Genomic DNA, 24,677 nt, shown 5'->3' on the forward strand with positions numbered 1-24,677 from the left:
TCTGACCCTCACCTTCTCCATAGAGCCCCCCCTGTAGAGCCGCAGGAGCTCCACAGCCAAGCTCCCCACAGACTACCTCTGCATCCTGCCGGTCAAAGTCAGCTTCACACACTGAGGCCCAGGACTGATTGGACTTCACCTCCACTCTCCCAGAGCAGAGTCCAGCTCCACCCACAAGCCGCACAGACTCTGGAGAAAAAGAGTTGGTTGAACATTCAATCAGTTTTGTTGATGAATCTGTCAAGGACGAAACACAAATATGTTGGATAAAAGATTGTAGTTTGCTATGTTTGATACTGTAAGAGGTAGAAATGGGTTCTTAGTCACTCAGGATCGGGTTGGGAATAATGCAGGCAGGAGACAGGAATAAGTTCACTTCACTTTATAGAAAATAAACAGCTGGACATCCATCAGGCAGCTTCACTTCAGTACCATCTGAACTACAATGATCTGCCCATGAACATCTCCCATAAACCAATATGACAAACACAAATATAATGTTTAAATACATCTGACATCTCTCCCTCTATTTAAATGAAATAAAAACACATAAAACATGATACATGGTAATATTGTATAATGTATAAATAAATCTCTCAATATGACCAGTCTCTTACCTGAACAGGTCACATGATGATAAGTTCTACCATTACAGCCACCAGGTCCTCCTCTTACAATGTCACACTGTCTAACAGAAGACTCATTTCCATAGCAACCACCTAGTATGACTCTTCGTTTTCCATCTTCAAGCAGAGGCATTCCAGATTCAGCTACAGGATTCCCACAGTCCAGCTCTCTACACACAAACCTGACCTCTTTCATCATGCTCCACCAACTAGTACAAAGACCTAACCACTCTCCTTCATTGAAGACTTCCACTGTCCCAGAACAGGAAGTGGTTCCATTCACCAGTCTGACTGAGTGTTCAGCTGTAAACAGCAGAGAGGAAAACACAGTGGTGAGGACAGATGATGACAGTGATTCTGTTATTCTAACAGCAGTGATGCTTTGTGGTTGACAAGTATTAGTAGTTCCATAAAACACTACTTGTTATTGAGGTTTAGAATGGTTTGTATGGACACATGAATTTCTCCATGTGGGATAATAAAGTTGACTAATATTGAACTGCTATAATCACTGTAGGTTTATACTCTACCTACCTGGTGGACTGACGCTTTGAGCCTGGAGATCTGAGGAGAAAGAGAGAGACAGAGGAGAAAGAGAGAGACAGAGGAGAAAGGGAGGAGTCAGAGGAAGAGAGAGACAGAGGAGAAACAGAGAGAGACAGAGGCGAAAGAGACAGAGAGACAGAGGAGAAAGAGACAGAGGAGAAAGAAAGAGAAAGAGACAGAGGAGAAAGAGACAGAGAGACAGAGGAGAAAGAGAGAGAAAGAGACAGAGAGAAACCAAGGAGAAAGGGAGGAGTCAGAGGAAGAGAGAGACAGAGGTTAAATGAACATCAACATGACCTTTCATGATGTGATGGGGAAGACAGGCTTATCGTTGGTATGGTGCAACAACACCCATGTGTACATACACTATATATACAAAAGTATGTGGACACCCCTTCAAATGAGTGGATTCTATTTCAGCCACACCCCTTCAAATGAGTGGATTCTATTTCAGCCACACCCCTTCAAATGAGTGGATTCTATTTCAGCCACACCCCTTCCAATGAGTGGATTCTATTTCAGCCACACCCCTTCCACACAGTAATACAATCTCAATAGACAAACACTGGCTGTAGAATGGCCTTACTGAAAAGCTCAGTGACTTTCAACATGGCACCAGTTTTGTACCTTGTCAGCTCGGGGGTTTGAACATGGAACCTTCCGGTTACTAGTCCAACGCTCTAACCACTAGGCTACCCTGCCGCCCCGTTTAAAAACAGGCCCCTTAGTTCCAGTGAAGGGAAATCTAATAACATTCTAGACGATTCTGTGCTTCCAACTTTGTGGCAACAGTTTGGGGAAGTCCCTTTCCTGTTTCAGCATGACAATGCCCCTGTACACAAAGCAAGGTCCATACAGAAATGACTTGTCGAGATCGGTGTGAAGGAACTTGACTGGCCTGTACAGAGGCTAACCTAAACCCCATCGAGCACCTTTGTGATGCTTTGAAATGCAGACTGCAATCCAGGCCAAATCGCCCAACATCTGTACCTGAGCTCATTAATGCTCTTCTGGCTGAATGGAAGCAAGTCCGTGCAGCAATGTTCCAACATCATTGCCTATCGAATATACAGTGTCTATGGGGTCATATTGCACTTCCTAAGGCTTCCACTAGATGTCAACAGTCTTTAGAACCTTGTTTGTTTCACCCTGGTAAGTAAACATTTCACTGTAAGGAAACTGTTGTATTCGGCGCATGTGACCAATAACATTTGATTTGATTTGACTCTGAACTTACATCGTTATAGACTGCATTTTTTTATTGCGCTTTTTGCTATTTGCCTCATGACTCCTGCAGACTTTGTTGACTACAAACGTTATTTACCAACTATGTTTGTTCCCACACTTGGGACTCTGACTCTATTGGTTACATGGACTTTTGGCCTCCCATCCTTTTCCCACCACCTCCCGCTGGCTTTGTATTCATGTTACCTGAGGAAATCGCTGTACAATAGGATCTTGTTGCCATCTGATGCACATTCAGATGTCATAAATCAGCACTGCAGAGCTCTCCCTGTCCTCTGCCGTGCCCTGATTGTATTACTGTTGATGATATCTGGAAATATGCATGTACACCCTGGCCCATCTACTGTTGCTAGCCCCAATTCTGACTTGTGCTCTTATATCTGCTTCACTGATTTCTGCTCTCGTAAAAGCCTGGGTTTTCTGCACGTTAACACTAGAAGCTTATTACCTAAAATAGATCAATTGAAAGTGTGGGTTCATAGCTCCAATCCAGATGTGTTGGTAACCAATAGAGAATCAGAGTCCCAAGTGTGGGAACAAAAGTAGTTATGTAATAAGACAGGTGGGGGTCAGGGAGAGAGTTGAGTTATGTACTAGACTGGTGGGGGTCAGGGAGAGAGTTGAATTATGTACTAGACTGGTGGAGGTCAGGGAGAGAGTTGGGTTATATACTAGACTGGTGGGGGTCAGGGAGAGAGTTGAGTTATGTACTAGACTGGGGGGGGGGGTCAGGGAGAGAGTTGAGTTATGTACTAGACTGGGGGGGGGTGTCGGGGAGAGACTGAAGAGTGGAAAATACTTCTAGGCTACATGACTATAATCTCATTAGTTCTTTACTTCAATGATGTCAGATAAACTTCTCAGCAACTTATCTTTGATCAGTGGTTGAAACAAGCTACCAACAGCAAACTCATCTGTTCTGAAAACCCCCACAGGAAACTGCTCACAGGGCAGCAATGTTTCATAGTGTTTGCTATAATATCACCACTAACTTTCTACTGCTTCAGTTCACCTCTTATAGGGGTTTACTGGACAACTTGAATAAGGTCTGGATGACTTATATGGAATACTGTACGACAAAAGGAGTTTGTATTGAAAAGATGCCCACTTCCTGTTTTCAATAGCTGCTGGGTTGTTCCGTCCTGCCTTGGGGGTCTGCTGTCCTGTGGGTTGTCACTCTGGCCTTGACCTAATACACCTGAAACCAATAGTGAATGTTTCACTAAGATCCTAAAGCTGAGTGGGATGTGTTGGGTTGGGGTGGTGGAGGACGGGCCGACCCAGCTACACCTTACAGTATGTACAAAAGTATGTGGACACCCCTTCAAATTAGTGGATTTGGCTATTTCAGGCACACCCCTTCCTGACCTGTGAAAAAAATTGAGCACACCGCCATGCAATCTCCATAGACAAACAATGGCAGTACAAAGGCCTTACTGAAGAACTCAGTGACAATCAACACGTCACCATCATAGTAAGCTACCTTTCCAACATGTCTGTTGGTCTAATTTCTACCCTGCTTTAGCTTCCCCGGTCAACTGTAAGTGCTGTTATTGTGACGTGGAAACGTCTAGGAGCAGCAGTGGCTTAGCCTCAAGTGGTAGCTCACACAAGCTCACAGAACGGGACCGTGAGTGCTGAAGTTTGTTGCGTGTAAAAATCATCTGTCCTCGGTTGCAACACTCACTTCCGAATTCCAAACTTCCTCTGGAAGAAACTTCAGCACAAGAACTGTTCGTCTGGAGCTTCATGAAATGTGTTTCTACAGCAGAGCAGCAGCACACAAGCCTAAGATCACCATGTGCAATGCCAAGCGTCTGCTGGAGTGGAAACACTTTCTCTGGAGTGTTGAATCACGTTTCCCCATCTGGCAGACCGTACCACAAACCTGGGTTTGGCAGATGCCAGGAGAACGATACCTGCCCCAAAGCATAGTGCCAACTGTAAAGTTTGGTGGAGGAGGAATAATGGTCTGGGGTTGTTTTTAATGGATCGGGTTAGGCCCCTTAGTTTCATTGAAGGGAAATCTAATCGCTACAGCATACAATGACATTCTAGACTATTCTGTGTTTCCAACTTTGTGGCAACAGTTTGGGGACGGCCCTTTCCTGTTTCAGCATGACAATGCCCCTGTACACAAAGCGAGGTCCATACAGAAATAGTTTGTTGAGATCGATGTGGAAGAACTTTCCTGGCCTTCACAGAGCCCTGACCTAAACCCCATTGAATACCTTTAGGGATGAATTGAAACGTCGACTGAGCCAGGCCTAATCGCCCAACCTCACTAATGCTGTTGTGGCTGAATGGAAGCAAGTCCCTGCAGCAATGTTCCATCTTCTAGTGGAAAGTCTTCGCAGAACAGTGGAGGCTGTTATAGCAACAATGTTTCATCAAATCAAATCAAATCAAATTTATTTATATAGCCCTTCGTACATCAGCTGATATCTCAAAGTGCTGTACAGAAACCCAGCCTAAAACCCCAAACAGCAAGCAATGCAGGTGGAGAAGCACGGTGGCTAGGAAAAACTCCCTAGAAAGGCCAATACCTAGGAAGAAACCTAGAGAGGAACCAGGCTATGTGGGGTGGCCAGTCCTCTTCTGGCTGTGCCGGGTGGAGATTATAACAGAACATGGTCAAGATGTTCAATGTTCATAAATGACCAGCATGGTCGAATAATAATAAGGCAGAACAGTTGAAACTAGAGCAGCAGCACAGTCAGGTGGAAGTTGAAACTGGAGCAGCAGCATGGCCAGGTAGACTGGGGACAGCAAGGAGTCATCATGTCAGGTAGTCCTGGGGCATGGTCCTAGGGCTCAGGTCAGTTGAAACTGGAACAGCAGCATGGCCAGGTGGACTGGGGACAGCAAGGAGTCATCATGTCAGGTAGTCCTGGGGCATGGTCCTAGGGCTCAGGTCCTCCGAGAGAGAGAAAGAAAGAGAGAAGGAGAGAATTAGAGAACGCACACTTAGATTCACACAGGACACCGAATAGGACAGGAGAAGTACTCCAGATATAACAAACTGACCCCAGCCCCCCGACACATAAACTACTGCAGCATAAATACTGGAGGCTGAGACAGGAGGGGTCAGGAGACACTGTGGCCCCATCCGAGGACACCCCCGGACAGGGCCAAACAGGAAGGATATAACCCCACCCACTTTGCCAAAGCACAGCCCCCACACCACTAGTCATCATCTAGTGGAAAACCTTCCCAGAACAGTGGAGGCTGTTATAGCAACAAAGGGGGACCAACTCCATATTAATGCCCATGATTTTGGAATGAGATGTTAGATGAGCAGGTGTCCACATACTTTTGGTCAAGTAGTGTACATTCCCTTTCCATGCAAATGTGTAACTCTCTTTGCAGATGAGATTAAATCTAATTTAATACTTTTGCTTTTGTCAGTTTTATAAATCGTTAATTTCAGAGGTCAGGGGTCAAGCTGAGCCGGACCAAGAGTGGAAAAGGTTGCTGGTTATGATGACATCACTGGTGAGAAGTCAGTAAGACAAGATATTCAGTTGGCTGCATGTTAGTCTGTCAGCCCTATCTCTGTTGAATCTCCCTCCATCTCCCCTCCTTCTTGCTCTCCCTATCTCTGTTGACATCTCATTTCTCTCCTCCTGTCTTCTGTCCCCTCGTCTCTCTCCATCCTCTCTCTCCTCCACCCTTCTCTCTCCTCTACCCTCCACCCTCCCCTCCCCTCCTCTCTCCTATACCCTTCTCTCACCCCTACCCTTCTCTCTCCCCTACCCTCCTCTCTCCCCTTCCCTCCTTTCTCCTCTACCCTCCTCTCTCCTCTACCCTCCACCCTCCCCTACCCTCCTCTCTCCTATACCCTTCTCTCACCCCTACCCTCCTCTCTCCCCTACCCTCCTCTCTCCCCTTCCCTCCTTTCTCCCCTACCCTCCTTTTTCCCCTACCCTCCTCTCTCCCCTACCCTTCTCTCTCCCCTACCCTCCTCTCTCCCCTACCCTTCTCTCTCCCCTACCCTCCTCTCTCCCCTTCCTTCCTTTCTCCCCTACCCTCCTCTCTCCCCTACCCTCCTCTCTCCCCTACCCTCCTCTCTCCCCTTCCCTCCTTTTCTCCCCTACCCTCCTCTCTCCCCTACCCTTCTCTCTCCCCTACCCTCCTCTCTCCCCTACCCTCCTCTCTCCCCTACCCTTCTCTCTCCCATACCCTCCTCTCTCCTATACCCTTCTCTCTCCCCTCCTCTCTCCCCTCCCCCTTCTCTCTCCCCTCCCCTCCTCTCTCCCCTCCCCTCCTCTCTCCCCTCCCCCTTCTCTCTCTCCTACCCTCCTTTCTCCCCTCCCCTCCTCTCTCCTCAAACATTTTCTCTCTCTCCTATCTTGCTCTATGCCCTCCCCTCTCCCCTCCCCTCCCATCTCTCCCTCCCCTCCCATTCTCTCTCCCCTACTGTCCTCTCTCCCTACCCTCCTCTCTCTCTCTCCTCCTCCTCAAATCTCTCTACCCACCCCTCCTCTCTTCTCATCTCTCTCTCTCTAGTTCTCTCTCTCTTCATGACGTATAGTGTTGAACCTGTTGATCTTGACTCAGCTCATAGACCTCTATCATCTACACCACTCCCTTCTCCTACTCTAACATAACACCAATATAATATATAATACATAATATATACTCTCTTTCATTTACATAGAGATTGATACAATCAATCATTGAAACACTGAATATACAACAGTCAGATGCATGACACCATCACAACTTAACTGACATTAGTGCCTGTCCCCAGATGGACAGTTAGACTACAGTAAAGTACATTTACAGGTGATCACATCATTGTCCTGCTTTGAGACACATGTTTACTGTCTGCTTCCAGTTGCATGTTATTTTACTAACCCTGCAAATTATAATATATCTTACAATATTAAATCATATCTCAGTAACTGTCACAAGTGTATAGCAGTATAAGAATATCCTACCTCTGCTCCACAACAGGGTCATCAGTACCACTGCAGGTATCATGTCTGTCTCTAACTGGGGCTCCACTGACATACACAAGTCACTGTCATGTAGAGAGGACTGAAGACTGGAACGTGCTGCTCGGCTATATGACTTCTATGTCATTCGTTCGTTAGGTCTTTGATGTGAGATAAACTTCTTAGCAACTTATCTTGGATCAGTGGTTGAACACACTACAGCAAACTGAAAAAGTCCACAGGAAACTGCTGACAGAGCAGCAACATTTCACATAGTGTCCTATAATATCACCTCTAACTTTCTACTGATTGAGTTCACCTCTTATAGAATATTGGCTTAATGTTCCAGCACCTAAATATAAACAGTACCAGCAGCCAAAATGAGTACTGATGAGGTCTCACGTTAGAGCAGGAGAAAGGGGGATGTGGTGTAGAAGCTAGAGGTCTGTTACCCAAGTCAACTCAACAGGCCTGATGATATATGTCAGGGTCAGGCTGGGCCAAGAGAGGAACAGGTTACTGGTGACATCACTGGTGAGAACACAGTGATTAAAATATATTCTCTCTCTCTCCCCCTCCTCCTTCTCTACCCTACTTCACTTCCACTCCCCCTCTCTGTCTCCCTCCCATCCTTTAATTTATATTAAATAAAGTAAGGGGAGGTAGAAGAAGGGGAAAGGGGGAGAAGAGGAGAGGCAGGAGAAGAGGAGAGGGGGGAGAAGAGGGAGGAGAATAGGAGAGGGGGGAGAAGAGGAGAGGAGAGGGAGGAGAAGAGGAGAGGGGAGAGAAGAGGAGAGGAGAGGGAGGAGAAGAGGAGAGGGGGGAGAAGAGGAGAGCGGGGAGATGAGGAGAGGAGAGGGAGAAGAAGAAGAGAGGAGAGGGGAGAAGAGGAGAGGAGAGAAGGGAGAAGAGGGGAGAGAAGAGGAGAAGAGAGGGGGGAGAAGAGGAGAGGAGAGAAGGGAGAAGAGGAGAGGAGAGGGGGAGAAGAGGAGAGGAGAGAAGGGAGAAGAGGAGGGGGGAGAAGAGGAGAGGAGAGGAGATGAGAGGGGGAGAAGAGGAGAGGAGAGAAGGGAGAAGAGGAGAGGAGGGGGGGAGGAGAGGAGAGGAGGGGGGGGGGAAGAGAAGAGGGGGAGAAGAGGAGAGGAGGGCCTGCCTGCCTGCCTGCAGTATATACACGAAATCAACAAAAGTATGTGGACACCTGCTCGTCAAACATCTCAATCCAAAATCATGGTCATTTGCATGGATTTAGTCCCCCCCATTTGCTGCTATAACAGCCTCCACTCTTCTGGGAAGGCTTTCTTCTAGATGATGGAACATTGCTGCGAGGACTTGCTTCCATTCCAAGAGCATTAGTGAGGTCGGGCGATGAGGCCTGGCTCGCAGTCGGTGTTCCAATTCATCCCAAAGGTGTTTGACGTTTTTAATGTCAGAGCTTTGTGAAGTACTTCCACACCAATCTCAACTAACCATTCATGTATGGAACTCGCTTTGTGTACAGGGGCGTTGTCATGCTGAAACAGGAAAGGGCCTTCCCCAAACTGTTGCCACAAAGTTGGAAGCACAGATTCCTCTAGAATGTCATTCTATGCTGTAGCATTAAGATTTCCCTTAACTGAAACTAAGGGGCCCGAACCATGAAAAACAGCCCCAGACCATTATTCCTCCTCCACCAAACTTTACAGTTGTCACTATGCATTAGGGCAGGTAGCGTTCTCCTGGCATCCTCCAAACCCAGATTAGTGCGTTGGATTGCTAGAAGGTGAAGATGATTCATTACTCCAGAGAATACGTTTCCACTGCTCCAGAGTCCAGTGGCTGTGAGTTTTACACCACTCAAGCCGACGCTTGACATTGCCCATATTGATCTTAGGTTTGTATGCAGCTGCTCGGCTGTGGAAACCCATTTCAGGAAGCTCCTGACAAACAGTTTCTTGTGCTGATGTTGCTTCCAGAGGCCGTTTGGATCTCGTTAGTGAGTGTTGCAACCAAGTACAGACGATTTTTACACGTTACACTCTTCAGCACTCGACGGTCCTGTTCTGTGAACTTGTGTGGCCCACTACTTCTTGGCTGAGCCGTTGTTGGTCCCAGATGTTTCCACTTCACAATAACAGCACTTACAGTCGACCAGGCAGCTCCAGCAGGGCAGGAATTTGACAAACTGACTTGTTGGAAAGGTGCCATCTTATAATGGTGCCACGTTGAATGTTACTGAAAGCTCTTCAGTAAGGCCATTCTACTGGCAATGTTTGTCTATGGAGATTGCATGACTGTGTGCTTAAATTTAAACACCTGTCGGCAACTGGTGTGGCTGAAATGGCCCAATCTACTAATTTGAAGGGGTGTCCACATACTATTGTATATATAGTGTATTCACTCAGCTGTCTGGTCCAGGAGAATATCACCTGTTGATGCTGTCTGGTCCAGGAGAATACCACCTGTGATGCTGTCTGGTCCAGGAGAATATCACCTGTGATATTGGGGCGGCAGGGTAGCCTAGTGGTTAGAGCGTTGAACTAGTAACCGAAAGGTTGCAAGTTCGAATCCCTGAGCTGACATGGTACAAATCTGTCGTTCTGCCCCTGAACAGGCAGTTAACCCACTGTTCCTAGGCCGTCATTGAAAATAAGAATTTGTTCTTAACTGACTTGCCTAGTAAAATAAAGGTAAAATAAAAAATAAAAAATCACCTGTGATGCTGTCTGGTCCAGGAGAATATCACCTGTGATGCTGTCTGGTCCAGGAGAATATCACCTGTGATGCTGTCTGGTCCAGGAGAATATCACCTCTCACAATATTGGGACGGCAGGGTAGATTCGTAAAGTGGAGTGATGATGTTATGTAAGGATCAGACTATATAGGCTATATTACATGTATATAGTGTATTATTGGGGCAGCAGCCTAGTGGTTATAATGTTATGTAAGGATCAGACTGTATAGGCTATATTACATGTATATAGTGTATTATTGGGGCAGCAGGGTAGTGGTTATAATGTTATGTAAGGATCAGACTGTATAGGCTATATTACATGTATATAGTGTATTATTGGGGCAGCAGCCTAGTGGTTATAATGTTATGTAAGGATCAGACTGTATAGGCTATATTACATGTATATAGTGTAGTATTGGGGCAGCAGCCTAGTGGTTATAATGTTATGTAAGGGTCAGACTGTATAGGCTATATTACATAGACTTAATATAATATTACACTTTAATGAAAGAAATGAAAATAAACGTTTGGTTCCTCAACTGTGTTTCCCCTCCAGTCAGCAGACGACGATGTGTCTTTTTAATTTAATTTATATATTTATTTTTTGATTCAAAATACAGACCAACAATGTACATTGTTACATCATATAAAACAGAACCAGTATCAACTAGAAAATACTAAAACACACAAAATATCAATGAAGAAATAAAAAATTACTATTTTAGTGAAATTGTTATCATTCTGAAAAAATCTATAATGATTCAGGAAAATGTTTTTCTTGTTGTTATTCACTAAGGTTTTAATAACATATTTCAATTCAGTCAGAAACATTTGGAATTTTGGTTTAGAATTTTGGAACTTTTGTTTGTTTACAAAGTATTTGGCAACAGGAATAAAAACATTCCCAATCATTTCAGTGGTTTTGTCATTGCAATAGTAACATATTATATCCTTCATGTTAAACATGGTCTTGTTATCATTGCAATAGTAACATATTATATCCTTCATGTTAAACATGGTCTTGTTATCATTGCAATAGTAACATATTATATCCTTCATGTTAAACATGGTCTTGTTATCATTGCAATAGTAACATATTATATCCTTCATGTTAAACATGGTCTTGTTATCATTGCAATAGTAACATATTATATCCTTCATGTTAAACATGGTTTTGTTATCGTTGCAATAGTAACATATTATATCCTTCATGTTAAACATGGGCAGTGTTCATAATGGTAAATAAGTATCTTGCAAGGTTTTCCCAAAATTCTGACACAAATGTACATTAAAGAACAAGTGGGACAGATTCTCACCTTATTCACAGAAAACACAGATATCATCAACAGCCACACATGTGGACATCATAGAATTACATGGATATATCTGATGTAACATGTTAAAGTGCCCTTCCTTAACCTTGTTTGTTATACAGTATTTGTAAGGCCTTAACCAGGCATGTTTCCAGACAAGGTCAGGAATAAGAAGCAGGTTCCACAAACACTTTCCTCTCGGTGGAAGTTGCTTTTGTGAACGGAGAATTTGTCTTATATATTTATTACAACAAGATCTCTCAAGTAAACCCACACCTTCCAATCTGAGTTCTGGATCAACTTTGTGATCATTACCAAAGATAAGATGAGTTTTCATTAGTGTAGTTAGACCCCTGGGAACGGCTCTGAGTTCTGGATCAACTTTGTGATCATTACCAAAGATAAGATGGGTTTTCATTAGTGTAGTTAGACCCCTGGGAACGGCTCTGAGTTCTGGATCAACTTTGTGATCATTACCAAAGATAAGATGGGTTTTCATTAGTGTAGTTAGACCCCTGGGAACGGCTCTGACCACAGAAATAAACTCTCTGAAAGGTATTGGAAACCCTTTCAATGTTATAAATTGTTCATATGTGAGAATATTACCTCTGTTGTCAAAAACATCAAGAACAAAGTCATTATTCCTCTCATGCCAGCTGGGGTAGAACAATGACTGATTCCTTACAGTCATGTCTGAATTATTCCACAAAAGAGCTTTATGTGGGGAAAAAATGTGCAGGAAACATATTTTCCAGGCCATTAAAGCTGGTTGGTGAAACCTAGCTGTCACGCCCTGGTCTAAGTATTTTGTGTTTTTCTTCATGTATGGGGTCAGGCCAGGGTGTGGCATGGAGTTTTTGTATTGTGGTGTGTTTTGTCTTGGGGTTTTGGTGTGTATGTATTGGGATTGTAGCTAGTGGGGTTATCTAGCAAAGTCTATGGCTGTCTGGAGTGGTTCTCAATCAGAGGCAGGTGTTTATCGTTGTCTCTGATTGGGAACCATATTTAGGCAGCCATATTCTTTGAGTTTGTCGTGGGTGATTGTCCTTAGTGTCCTCTATGTTAGTTAGCACCAGTATAGGCTGTTTCGGTTTTCGTTACTTGTTTCGTTACTTGTTTCGTTACTTGTTTCGTTACTTGTTTCGTTACTTGTTTCGTTACTTGTTTCGTTACTTGTTTCGTTACTTGTTTCGTTACTTGTTTCGTTTTGTTTTGTTTTGTTTCGTTTCGTTTTGTTTTGTAGTGTTTGTGTTTATTCGTGTTGTACGTTGTTCATTAAACATGGATCGCAATCTACACGCTGCAGTTTGGTCCGACTCTCCTTCACACCTAGAAAACCGTAACCCTAGCCAATTTAGCGGGTAATCTTTCAGGAATATAATTACATTTCAGTAAAAATTGAAGACCTCTCAACTTATGAAACACATTATTTGGAATGAAATACCATATTGAATCAGTATTGATCAAACATCTTTTCAACCAGTTGATCTTGAAAGTGTTATTTATGTCACAAAGTCCAACACTTCCAGACCTCCTTCATCTCTTTTATTAGAGGACTGACTCTTTTAGTTTGTGAGATTTATTTTTCCAGATGAAGTCAAGAAAGGTCTTGTTGATCTCTTTACAAGTAGCAGGATTTACACATAAAGATAATGAGGGGTACACAAAACCAGACAGTCCCTCTGCCTTGGACAGAAGTACTCTCCCAAGTATAGAAACATCTCTTTGTAGACAATTATTACATATATTTTTGGTTTTCTTAATTTTAGGAGAGAAATTCATGTGTTGTCTGACTAAGTGGTTTTTGACAGATGTATTCCTAAATATTTAACACAGACCTTTACAGGAATATATTTCTTTATCATCAGAGTCAAATAAACATAAGATTTCTGTACTATATAAACACTGCTAATCCAACAATAGTGCTAGGTGTCTGTACTATATAAACACTGCTAATCCAACAATAGTGCTAGGTGTCTGTACTATATAAACACTGCTAATCCAACAATAGTGCTAGGTGTCTGTACTATATAAACACTGCTAATACAACAATAGTGCTAGGTGTCTGTACTATATAAACACTGCTAATCCAACAATAGTGCTAGGTGTCTGTACTATATAAACACTGCTAATCCAACAATAGTGTAGGTGTCTGTACTATATAAACACTGCTAATCCAACAATAGTGCTAGGTGTCTGTACTATATAAACACTGCTAATCCAACAATAGTGCTGGGTGTCTGTACTATATAAACACTGCTAATCCAACAATAGTGCTAGGTGTCTGTACTATATAAACACTGCTAATCCAACAATAGTGCTAGGTGTCTGTACTATATAAACACTGCTAATCCAACAATAGTGCTAGGTGTCTGTACTATATAAACACTGCTAATCCAACAATAGTGCTAGGTGTCTGTACTATATAAACACTGCTAATCCAACAATAGTGCTAGGTGTCTGTACTATATAAACACTGCTAATACAACAATAGTGCTAGGTGTCTGTACTATATAAACACTGCTAATCCAACAATAGTGCTGGGTGTCTGTACTATATAAACACTGCTAATCCAACAATAGTGCTAGGTGTCTGTACTATATAAACACTGCTAATCCAACAATAGTGCTAGGTGTCTGTACTATATAAACACTGCTAATCCAACAATAGTGCTAGGTGTCTGTACTATATAAACACTGCTAATCCAACAATAGTGCTAGGTGTCTGTACTATATAAACACTGCTAATCCAACAATAGTGCTAGGTGTCTGTACTATATAAACACTGCTAATACAACAATAGTGCTAGGTGTCTGTACTATATAAACACTGCTAATCCAACAATAGTGCTAGGTGTCTGTACTATATAAACACTGCTAATCCAACAATAGTGTAGGTGTCTGTACTATATAAACACTGCTAATCCAACAATAGTGCTAGGTGTCTGTACTATATAAACACTGCTAATCCAACAATAGTGCTGGGTGTCTGTACTATATAAACACTGCTAATCCAACAATAGTGCTAGGTGTCTGTACTATATAAACACTGCTAATCCAACAATAGTGCTAGGTGTCTGTACTATATAAACACTGCTAATCCAACAATAGTGCTAGGTGTCTGTACTATATAAACACTGCTAATCCAACAATAGTGCTAGGTGTCTGTACTATATAAACACTGCTAATCCAACAATAGTGCTAGGTGTCTGTACTATATAAACACTGCTAATACAACAATAGTGCTAGGTGTCTGTACTATATAAACACTGCTAATCCAACAATAGTGCTGGGTGTCTGTACTATATAAACACTGCTAATCCAACAATAGTGCTAGGTGTCTGTACTATATAAACACTGCTAATCCAACAATAGTGCTAGGTGTCTGTACTATATAAACACTGCTAATCCAACAATAGTGCTAGGTGTCTGTACTATATAAACACTGCTAATCCAACAATAGTGCTAGGTGTCTGTACTATATAAACACTGCTAATCCAACAATAGTCCTAGGTGTCTGTACTATATAAACACTGCTAATCCAACAATAGTGCTAGGTGTCTGTACTATATAAACACTGCTAATCCAACAATAGTGCTAGGTGTCTGTACTATATAAACACTGCTAATCCAACAATAGTGCTAGGTGTCTGTACTATATAAACACTGCTAATCCAACAATAGTGCTAGGTGTCTGTACTATATAAACACTGCTAATCCAACAATAGTGCTAGGTGTCTGTACTATATAAACACTGCTAATCTAACAATAGTGCTAGGTGTCTGTACTATATAAACACTGCTAATCCAACAATAGTGCTAGGTGTCTGTACTATATAAACACTGCTAATCCAACAATAGTGTAGGTGTCTGTACTATATAAACACTGCTAATCCAACAATAGTCCTAGGTGTCTGTACTATATAAACACTGCTAATCCAACAATAGTACTAGGTGTCTGTACTATATAAACACTGCTAATCCAACAATAGTGCTCGGTGTCTGTACTATATAAACACTGCTAATCCAACAATAGTGCTAGATGTCTGTACTATATAAACACTGCTAATCCAACAATAGTGCTAGGTGTCTGTACTATATAAACACTGCTAATCCAACAATAGTGCTAGGTGTCTGTACTATATAAACACTGCTAATCCAACAATAGTGCTGGGTGTCTGTACTATATAAACACTGCTAATCCAACAATAGTGCTAGGTGTCTGTACTATATAAACACTGCTAATCCAACAATAGTGCTAGGTGTCTGTACTATATAAACACTGCTAATCCAACAATAGTGCTAGGTGTCTGTACTATATAAACACTGCTAATCCAACAATAGTGCTCGGTGTCTGTACTATAGAAACACTGCTAATACAACAATAGTGCTAGGTGTCTGTACTATATAAACACTGCTAATCCAACAATAGTGCTAGGTGTCTGTACTATATAAACACTGCTAATCCAACAATAGTGCTCGGTGTCTGTACTATAGAAACACTGCTAATACAACAATAGTGCTAGGTGTCTGTACTATATAAACACTGCTAATCCAACAATAGTGCTAGGTGTCTGTACTATATAAACACTGCTAATCCAACAATAGTACTAGGTGTCTGTACTATATAAACACTGCTAATCCAACAATAGTGCTAGGTGTCTGTACTATATAAACACTGCTAATCCAACAATAGTGCTAGGTGTCTGTACTATATAAACACTGCTAATACAACAATAGTGCTAGGTGTCTGTACTATATAAACACTGCTAATCCAACAATAGTGCTAGGTGTCTGTACTATATAAACACTGCTAATACAACAATAGTGCTAGGTGTCTGTACTATAGAAACACTGCTAATCCAACAATAGTGTAGGTGTCTGTACTATATAAACACTGCTAATACAACAATAGTGCTAGGTGTCTACTATATAAACACTGCTAATCCAACAATAGTGCTAGGTGTCTGTACTATATAAACACTGCTAATACAACAATAGTGCTAGGTGTCTGTACTATATAAACACTGCTAATCCAACAATAGTGTAGGTGTCTGTACTATATAAACACTGCTAATTTGGGTTGGTCTACTATTATCCTACTGAACAGTACAGCTTGGGTTGGTCTACTATTATCCTACTGAACAGTACAGCTTGGGTTGGTCTACTATTATCCTACTGACCAGTACAGCTTGGGTTGGTCTACTATTATCCTACTGAACAGTACAGCTTGGGTTGGTCTACTATTATCCTACTGAACAGTACAGCTTGGGTTGGTCTACTATTATCCAACTGAACAGTACAGCTTGGGTTGGTCTACTATTATCCTACTGAACAGTACAGCTTGGGTTGGTCTACTATTATCCAACTGAACAGTACAGCTTGGGTTGGTCTACTATTATCCTACTGAACAGTACAGCTTGGGTTGGTCTACTATTATCCTACTGAACAGTACAGCTTGGGTTGGTCTACTATTATCCAACTGAACAGTACAGCTTGGGTTGGTCTACTATTATCCTACTGAACAGTACAGCTTGGGTTGGTCTACTATTATCCTACTGAACAGTACAGCTTGGGTTGGTCTACTATTATCCTACTGAACAGTACAGCTTGGGTTGGTCTACTATTATCCTACTGAACAGTACAGCTTGGGTTGGTCTACTATTATCCTACTGAACAGTACAGCTTGGGTTGGTCTACTATTATCCTACTGAACAGTACAGCTTGGGTTGGTCTACTATTATCCTACTGAACAGTACAACTTGGGTTGGTCTGACTGTGAAAGACCAATATGGGATTCATCATTTAGGTCATTCAGTGTGTATCACTGTTTCTTGTGCTTTTCACACAGGGTGCCTTTCCTTCTCTGGGCCGTTTGGAAAATGTTTTGCTAAATTAGAGTACTGTATACCCACTTCTCCAGGCACCACTACACCACTGCCTACAGCTTTCAACATACCAGTATTTAGTTTGGAAACATTCAGAAGAAATGCTGGTATAATTAATACAATAATAAAATATGTCACATTTTCAATTTATTTGTTTCAAAATTGGTTGCAATGCTGTGAAAAACAGTTGCACTGCACTGCTACAATAATCGATATTCTCAAAGTTGAGTTTGAGTTTGTCTTTGCAGGGGGACTCTTATTTAGAAGAAAATAATCTGATGATGTGCTGCCAACATATTATCCTGCTGCTAGCAGAACGGTAATATAGGCATTTAACCTCGAATATTTGTACGGTGTGCTGCGAGGTACAAACTGCAGAGATCTCTATGGAGACGTAGATCAATAAGAGGTTATTTCCACCAGGGGGCGACAAACGGCAGTTAATATTCCAGAATAGAGCACCACCGAATGTGTAGGCTACCTTTGACAAGTGGTCAGTTTGGAGATCCTCCGGCCTGGGCCAGGGGTGCGTCCCAAAAGTATTTACTGCTTCCTGAAGTGTGCACTCGTTCACTACACCCCATAAAGTGTAAAAGCATGCTAATCAATTCTTGCTAATCAATCAATTCAAATCCTGTCCATGAAGAGAAGTGAACAAGTGCACACTTTGGGAGGAAGGAGAGATTATTGGGGCAGAGACCAGGTATGTAGATGTTTCCCCAGCCAGGTACCACTACAACACATACCAGTCAATCAATATATCATCACTTTGGGAGGAAGGAGAGATTATTGGGGCAGAGACCAGGTATGTAGATGTTTCCCCAGCCAGGTACCACTACAACACATACCAGTCAATCAATATATCATCACTTTGGGAGGAAGGAGAGATTATTGGGGCAGAGACCAGGTATGTATAATACATCATAGTCTATGTGGAGGATAAATAACTACACACCAGGACAACAATACATCATAGTCTATGTGGAGGATAAATAACTACACACCAGGACAACAATACATCATAGTCTATAGAGGATAAATAACTACACACCAGGACAACAATACATCATAGTCTATAGAGGATAAATAACTACACACCAGGACAACAATACATCATAGTCTATGTGGAGGATAAATAACTACACACCAGGACAACAATACATCATAGTCTATGGAGGATAATAACTACACACCAGGACAACAATACATCATAGTCTATGTGGAGGATAAATAACTACACACCAGGACAACAATACATGATAGTCTATGGAGGATAAATAACTACACACCAGGACAACAATACATCATAGTCTATGTGGAGGATAAATAACTACACACCAGGACAACAATACATGATAGTCTATGGAGGATAAATAACTACACACCAGGACAACAATACATCATAGTCTATGTGGAGGATAAATAACTACACACCAGGACAACAATACATCATAGTCTATGTGGAGGATAAATAACTACACACCAGGACAACAATACATCATAGTCTATGGAGGATAATAACTACACACCAGGACAACAATACATCATAGTCTATGTGGAGGATAAATAACTACACACCAGGACAACAATACATGATAGTCTATGGAGGATAAATAACTACACACCAGGACAACAATACATCATAGTCTATGTGGAGGATAAATAACTACACACCAGGACAACAATACATGATAGTCTATGGAGGATAAATAACTACACACCAGGACAACAATACATCATAGTCTATGTGGAGGATAAATAACTACACACCAGGACAACAATACATCATAGTCTATGGAGGATAAATAACTACATTGATGTCTTCTGTCTTTCTGTTTGTTTGTAGTTTCTCACTGTTTGAATTAGCAGGTGATATTATTAGCCTCTGATCTGTGTGTGAGAGAGAGACAGAAAGACAGACAGAAAGAGCGAGAGACACAGAGACAGACAGAAGAGTCCCCTAAGCAAGCTGGACCTGGTGCTCTGTTCACAAACACAAACAGACCCCACAGAGCCCCAGGACAGCACACATATTAGACCCAACCAATCATGAGAAAACAAAAAGATGATTACTTGACACATTGGAAATAATTATCAAAAAACAGAGCAAACTACAATGTTATTTAGTCTGTCCACGAGGGGAGTCACACAAGACTGATCTCAGTTAATTCATACTGTATGTTGTAGTCTGTCCACGAGGGGAGTCACACAAGACTGATCTCAGTTAATTCATACTGTATGTTGTAGTCTGTCCAAGAGGGGAATCACACAGACTGATCTCAGTAGTCTGTTCAAGAGGGGAATCACACAGACTGATCTCAGTTAATTCATACTGTATGTTGTAGTCTGTTCAAGAGGGGAATCACACAGACTGATCTCAGTTAATTCATACTGTATGTTGTAGTCTGTCCAAGAGGGGAATCACACAGACTGATCTCAGTAGTCTGTTCAAGAGGGGAATCACACAGACTGATCTCAGTTAATTCATACTGTATGTTGTAGTCTGTCCAAGAGGGGAATCACACAGACTGATCTCAGTTAATTCATACTGTATGTTGTAGTCTGTCCAAGAGGGGAATCACACAGACTGATCTCAGTTCATTCATACTGTATGTTGTAGTCTGTCCAAGAGGGTAATTATACAGACTGATCTCAGTTAATTCATACTGTATGTTGTAGTCTGTCCAAGAGGGGAATCACACAGACTGATCTCAGTTAATTCATACTGTATGTTGTAGTCTGTCCAAGAGGGGAATCACACAGACTGATCTCAGTTAATTCATACTGTATGTTGTAGTCTGTCCAAGAGGGGAATCACACAGACTGATCTCAGTTAATTCATACTGTATGTTGTAGTCTGTCTAATAATTAAATCACACAAGACTGACAGCCTGTAATTTTATTAAAAGCATTCAGTTGATTACATGGCAGTTTAGAGAGCAACATCACAACACTAATCTACTTCATAATCAATAATCTATATCATAACATTTATAATCAATAACATCATGAGAGGTAAACAACAACAAACCCCTTTATTAAAAAATGTTTTCAAAATACAAAGAATGAACAGATGATTATAATAATACCTGGACTAATAATGGAAACACTTCAAGATAAAGAATCTAAGAGACACTAAATAAGATAAAGGATCTAAGAGACACTAAATAAGATGAAGAATCTAAGAGACACTAAATAAGATAAAGAATCTAAGAGACACTAAATAAGATAAAGAATCTAAGAGACACTAAATAAGATAAAGAATCTAAGAGACACTAAATAAGATAAAGAATCTAAGAGACACTAAATAAGATAAAGAATCTAAGAGACACTAAATAAGATAAAGAATCTAAGAGACACTAAATAAGATAAAGAATCTAAGAGACACTAAATAAGATGAAGGATCTAAGAGACACTAAATAAGATAAAGAATCTAAGAGACACTAAATAAGATGAAGAATCTAAGAGACACTAAATAAGATGAAGAATCTAAGAGACACTAAATAAGATAAAGAATCTAAGAGACACTAAATAAGATAAAGAATCTAAGAGACACTAAATAAGATAAAGAATCTAAGAGACACTAAATAAGACAAAGACTCTAAGAGACAAATAAATGAAGATAAGAAGCAATACTGGAACATGAAACCGACGTAATTGAGCTACTCTCTTAAAATAATTAAAAACCGATTGTTACCAAAATCCCATGTTACCGAAGTCCCATGTTAACAAAACCCCATGTCACCCAAACAACATGTTCCCCCAAACCCCATGTTACCCAAAACTCCATGTTACCCCAATCCCCATGTTACCCAAAACCCCATGTTACCCAAAACCCCATGTTACCCCAAACCTCATGTTATCCAAAACCCCATGTTACCCAAAATCCCATGTTACCCAAACCCCATGTTACCAAATCCCATGTTTCCCAGAACCCCATGTTACCAAAATCCCATGTTACCATAACCCCATGTTACCCAAAACCCAATGTTACCTAAATCCCATGTTACCCCAAAACCCCATGTTACCCAGAACCCCATGTTACCAAAATCCTATGTTACCCAAAATCCCATGTTACCCAGAACCCCATGTTACCCAGAACACCATTTTACCAAAATCCCATGTTACCCAAAATCCCATGTTACCCAAAACACCATGTTACCCAGAACCCCATGTTACCAAAATCCCATGTTACCCAAAATCCCATGTTACCCAAACCCCATGTTACCCAAAAACCCCATGTTACCAAAACCCCATGTTACCAAATCCCATGTTACCCAGAACCCCATGTTACCAAAATCCCATGTTACCCAAAACCCCATGTTACCCAGAACCCCATGTTACCAAAATCCCATGTTACCCAAAATCCCATGTTACCCAAAACACCATGTTACCCAGAACCCCATGTTACCAAAATCCCATGTTACCTAAAATCCCATGTTACCCAAACCCCATGTTACCCAAAAACCCCATGTTACCAAAACCCCATGTTTCCAAATCCCATGTTACCCAGAACCCCATGTTACCAAAATCCCATGTTACCCAAAACCCCATGTTACCCAAAACCCCATGTTACCAAAACCCCATGTTACCCCAAAACCCCATGTTACCAAAACCCCATGTTACCCAGAACCCCATGTTACCAAAACCCCATGTTTCTCTGGTGGTAAAAACCAAACTAAATGAATAATGGTGGTTGCAGTCACTACTTTTAGATTTCTTCCAAGGTTATTACAATTAGAACCACTTCAGGTTTATCACCACATTTTAAACACCAGTCCACTGCTGACCATCGATTTAAAACACAAAACTGACCTAAGATCAGATGTAGGGTCAGATTCATTCTACTCCTACTCCGTCCCCTGGGCTGCTCTCTCCTCTCCTGGTCCAGCTTCAGCTCTGGAGCTCAGAGAGACCATCTCCATGGCATTGACATAAAGATCCATGCTGCTCACCCTGTTCACTCTCTTCTGCCTCCTGGTGGGCTAGGGAGACACAGCATCAACAGTCAGACATTTACTCTCTAGTGTCTCCATTCTCTCCTTCCCTCTCCCTCTCCCTCTAGTTTAAATGACTTGTAACGTCTGAGTAAATGTCTTTACCTTGTAGTACAGGTAGGAGGTGGTGATTGTTGTCAGTAGGATCAGCAGCACTACAACGTGTCTGATGATGAAGGCTGGCAGAGGAGAGGCTGCAAACAGAAACACCTTTGATGAGGGGACTGAACATCATCACATAGATCTGTGGGAAATCTGTCAATGACAAAGTTATAAGTCTGTTTATTGTTCAGTTACCTGTGATGGTGAGGGAGAGGAGCTCACTCTCAGAGGAGAAGTTATGAGAGAAAACATAATTGTCATAAACACAGCTGTAGTTCCCTTGGTGGGAGTCATCTGCAGCAGGGAAGAGGAAGGCAGCAGAGTGATTGACAGCTGGCTGGGTCTGGGTTCTGTTGGAGCTGGTGAACGTGAGGAGGAAGGAGCCTCCTGGGTACTGTGGCTGAGTGGAGCAGGTGATGGTGAAGTTGTAGCCCCTGAACATCTCGGGCCCCTGGTGGCCCCTGAAGACCCCTCCCATTGGGTCAGTCAGGAAGATATCAGGCTGGACCAGGAGATCTGTAACAATAAAAGAGAACAAGAAAAACCTCTTCAACTAGTTTCCTATAGATATGACAATAACATCAGCATGTAACAGTGCCAGCCACCCTCCCTCACAGGGCAACATGAGTAGTGGGCCTACAGTCACTGAGACAACATATGTTGATATCAGGCTGAAGCAGGACATCTGGAACAAGAGGAGAGAAAAAGAAAACGTAGCTCCTCAACTACTTTCCTCATTTAGATGTGACAATAACATGACATGTGACAGTGGTAGTGAGTAGAGACGTTCACTGAGGTAACACTCAAATACAAAGCATTCTGGGATATTTAAGTTGTATTTGATTCCTACTTGACTGAGTGATCTATTTAGTAAAGCAGACTGACAAGCTAAACAGTCATCATGAGAGGTGCAGAGGAAGTTGTATGAATGAAGGAAATCAGTTGAATATAATTATAATATGTTGATATTTCCTGAGCAGATCACTGTGAGTCCAGGAAGGAGATATAATACATGGACTAAAGTATGTGGAACTCAGCAGTGAGTTTTACAACAGAGGATTATTTGTACGCTCTACGTGGTTCAACACCCGGCGGTCCGTTCTGTGAGCTTGTGTTGTCTACCACTTCACGGCTGAGCCGTTGTTGCTCCGAGATGTTCCACGTTGAAATTCACTGACATCTTCAGTAAGAAAATTTTTCTGCCGATGTTTGTCCTTGGAGATTGCATGGCTGTGTGCCTGATTTTATACACCTGTCAGCTACAGGTGTGGCTGAAATAGCAGAATCCACTGAAGTCCACATACTATTGGCCATATAGTGTATCTTGTTATTACCTGAGCAGATCACTGTGAGTCCAGGACGGAGATCATACGTTCTTCTACACTCCCTCAGTGAAGACTCAGACCCAGAACAGAAAACTCCAAACCCTCTAGTGGTGTTTCCAGGTAGTGCTGAAACAGTGGAGCCACAACCCAGCTGTCTACACACTACTACAGCTATAGACATCACATCAGAGAAAGATCCCACAGTCCTCCACTCTCCCTGGTCGTACCACTCCACTCCACCAGCACAGCGACTGCCTCCTCCCACCAGCCTCACATCATCAGGCTCTGAGAAAAGAAAAGAGAGAGACAGTAATCTTACTATTTTCTCACTAAAACACACCTATATTGTCTCTCATATTCTTCACTCCAGGTGAGAAACAATGTTGATTGAGTGACAAACTGTTTCTTACCTGAGCAGGTGAGTCCAACAGCATTACCAGGTAGGCAGGTGTTGTTCTCTCTGTCTGAGGTGTCACAGTCCAGGAGAAGGGACTCTTTACCTTTACACTGGAACTCTTTATCCCAGGTCTGACCCCCACCTTCTCCATAAAGCCCCTCCTGTAGAGCTGCAGGAGCCCCACAGCCAACATCCCTACAGACTACCTCTGCATCCTGCCGGTCAAAGTCAGCTTCACACACTGAGGCCCAGGACTGATTGGACTTCACCTCCACTCTCCCAGAGCAGAGACCAGCTCCATCCACAAGCCGCACAGACTCTGGAGAAAAAGAGTTGGTTGAACATTCAATCAGTTTTGTTGATGACACTGTCAAGGACTAAACACAAATATGTTGGATAAAAGATTGTAGTTTGCTATGTTTGATACTGTAAGAGGTAGAAATGGGTTCTTAGTCACTCAGGATCAGGTTGGGAATAATGCAGGCAGGAGACAGGAATAAGTTCACTTCACTTTATAGAAAATTAACAGCTGGACATCCATCAGGCAGCTTCACTTCAGTACCATCTGAACTACAATGATCTGCCCATG

General features: G+C 42.1%; 1 long non-coding RNA gene across 1 annotated transcript; it reads right to left on the bottom strand.

Annotated features, from left to right (window-relative positions):
• Positions 1-22,833: 22,833 nt before the first annotated feature.
• Positions 22,834-24,121, bottom strand: LOC116364462 (uncharacterized). Its single transcript, XR_004208002.1, has 3 exons — positions 24,102-24,121; positions 23,701-23,976; positions 22,834-22,882 (listed from the first exon to the last, which is right to left on the bottom strand). It is a non-coding gene; the product is annotated as an uncharacterized LOC116364462 (long non-coding RNA).
• Positions 24,122-24,677: the final 556 nt, after the last annotated feature.

Source organism: Oncorhynchus kisutch, unplaced genomic scaffold, assembly GCF_002021735.2.
Source record: "Oncorhynchus kisutch isolate 150728-3 unplaced genomic scaffold, Okis_V2 scaffold1085, whole genome shotgun sequence".
NCBI classification, from domain to species: domain Eukaryota; kingdom Metazoa; phylum Chordata; class Actinopteri; order Salmoniformes; family Salmonidae; genus Oncorhynchus; species Oncorhynchus kisutch.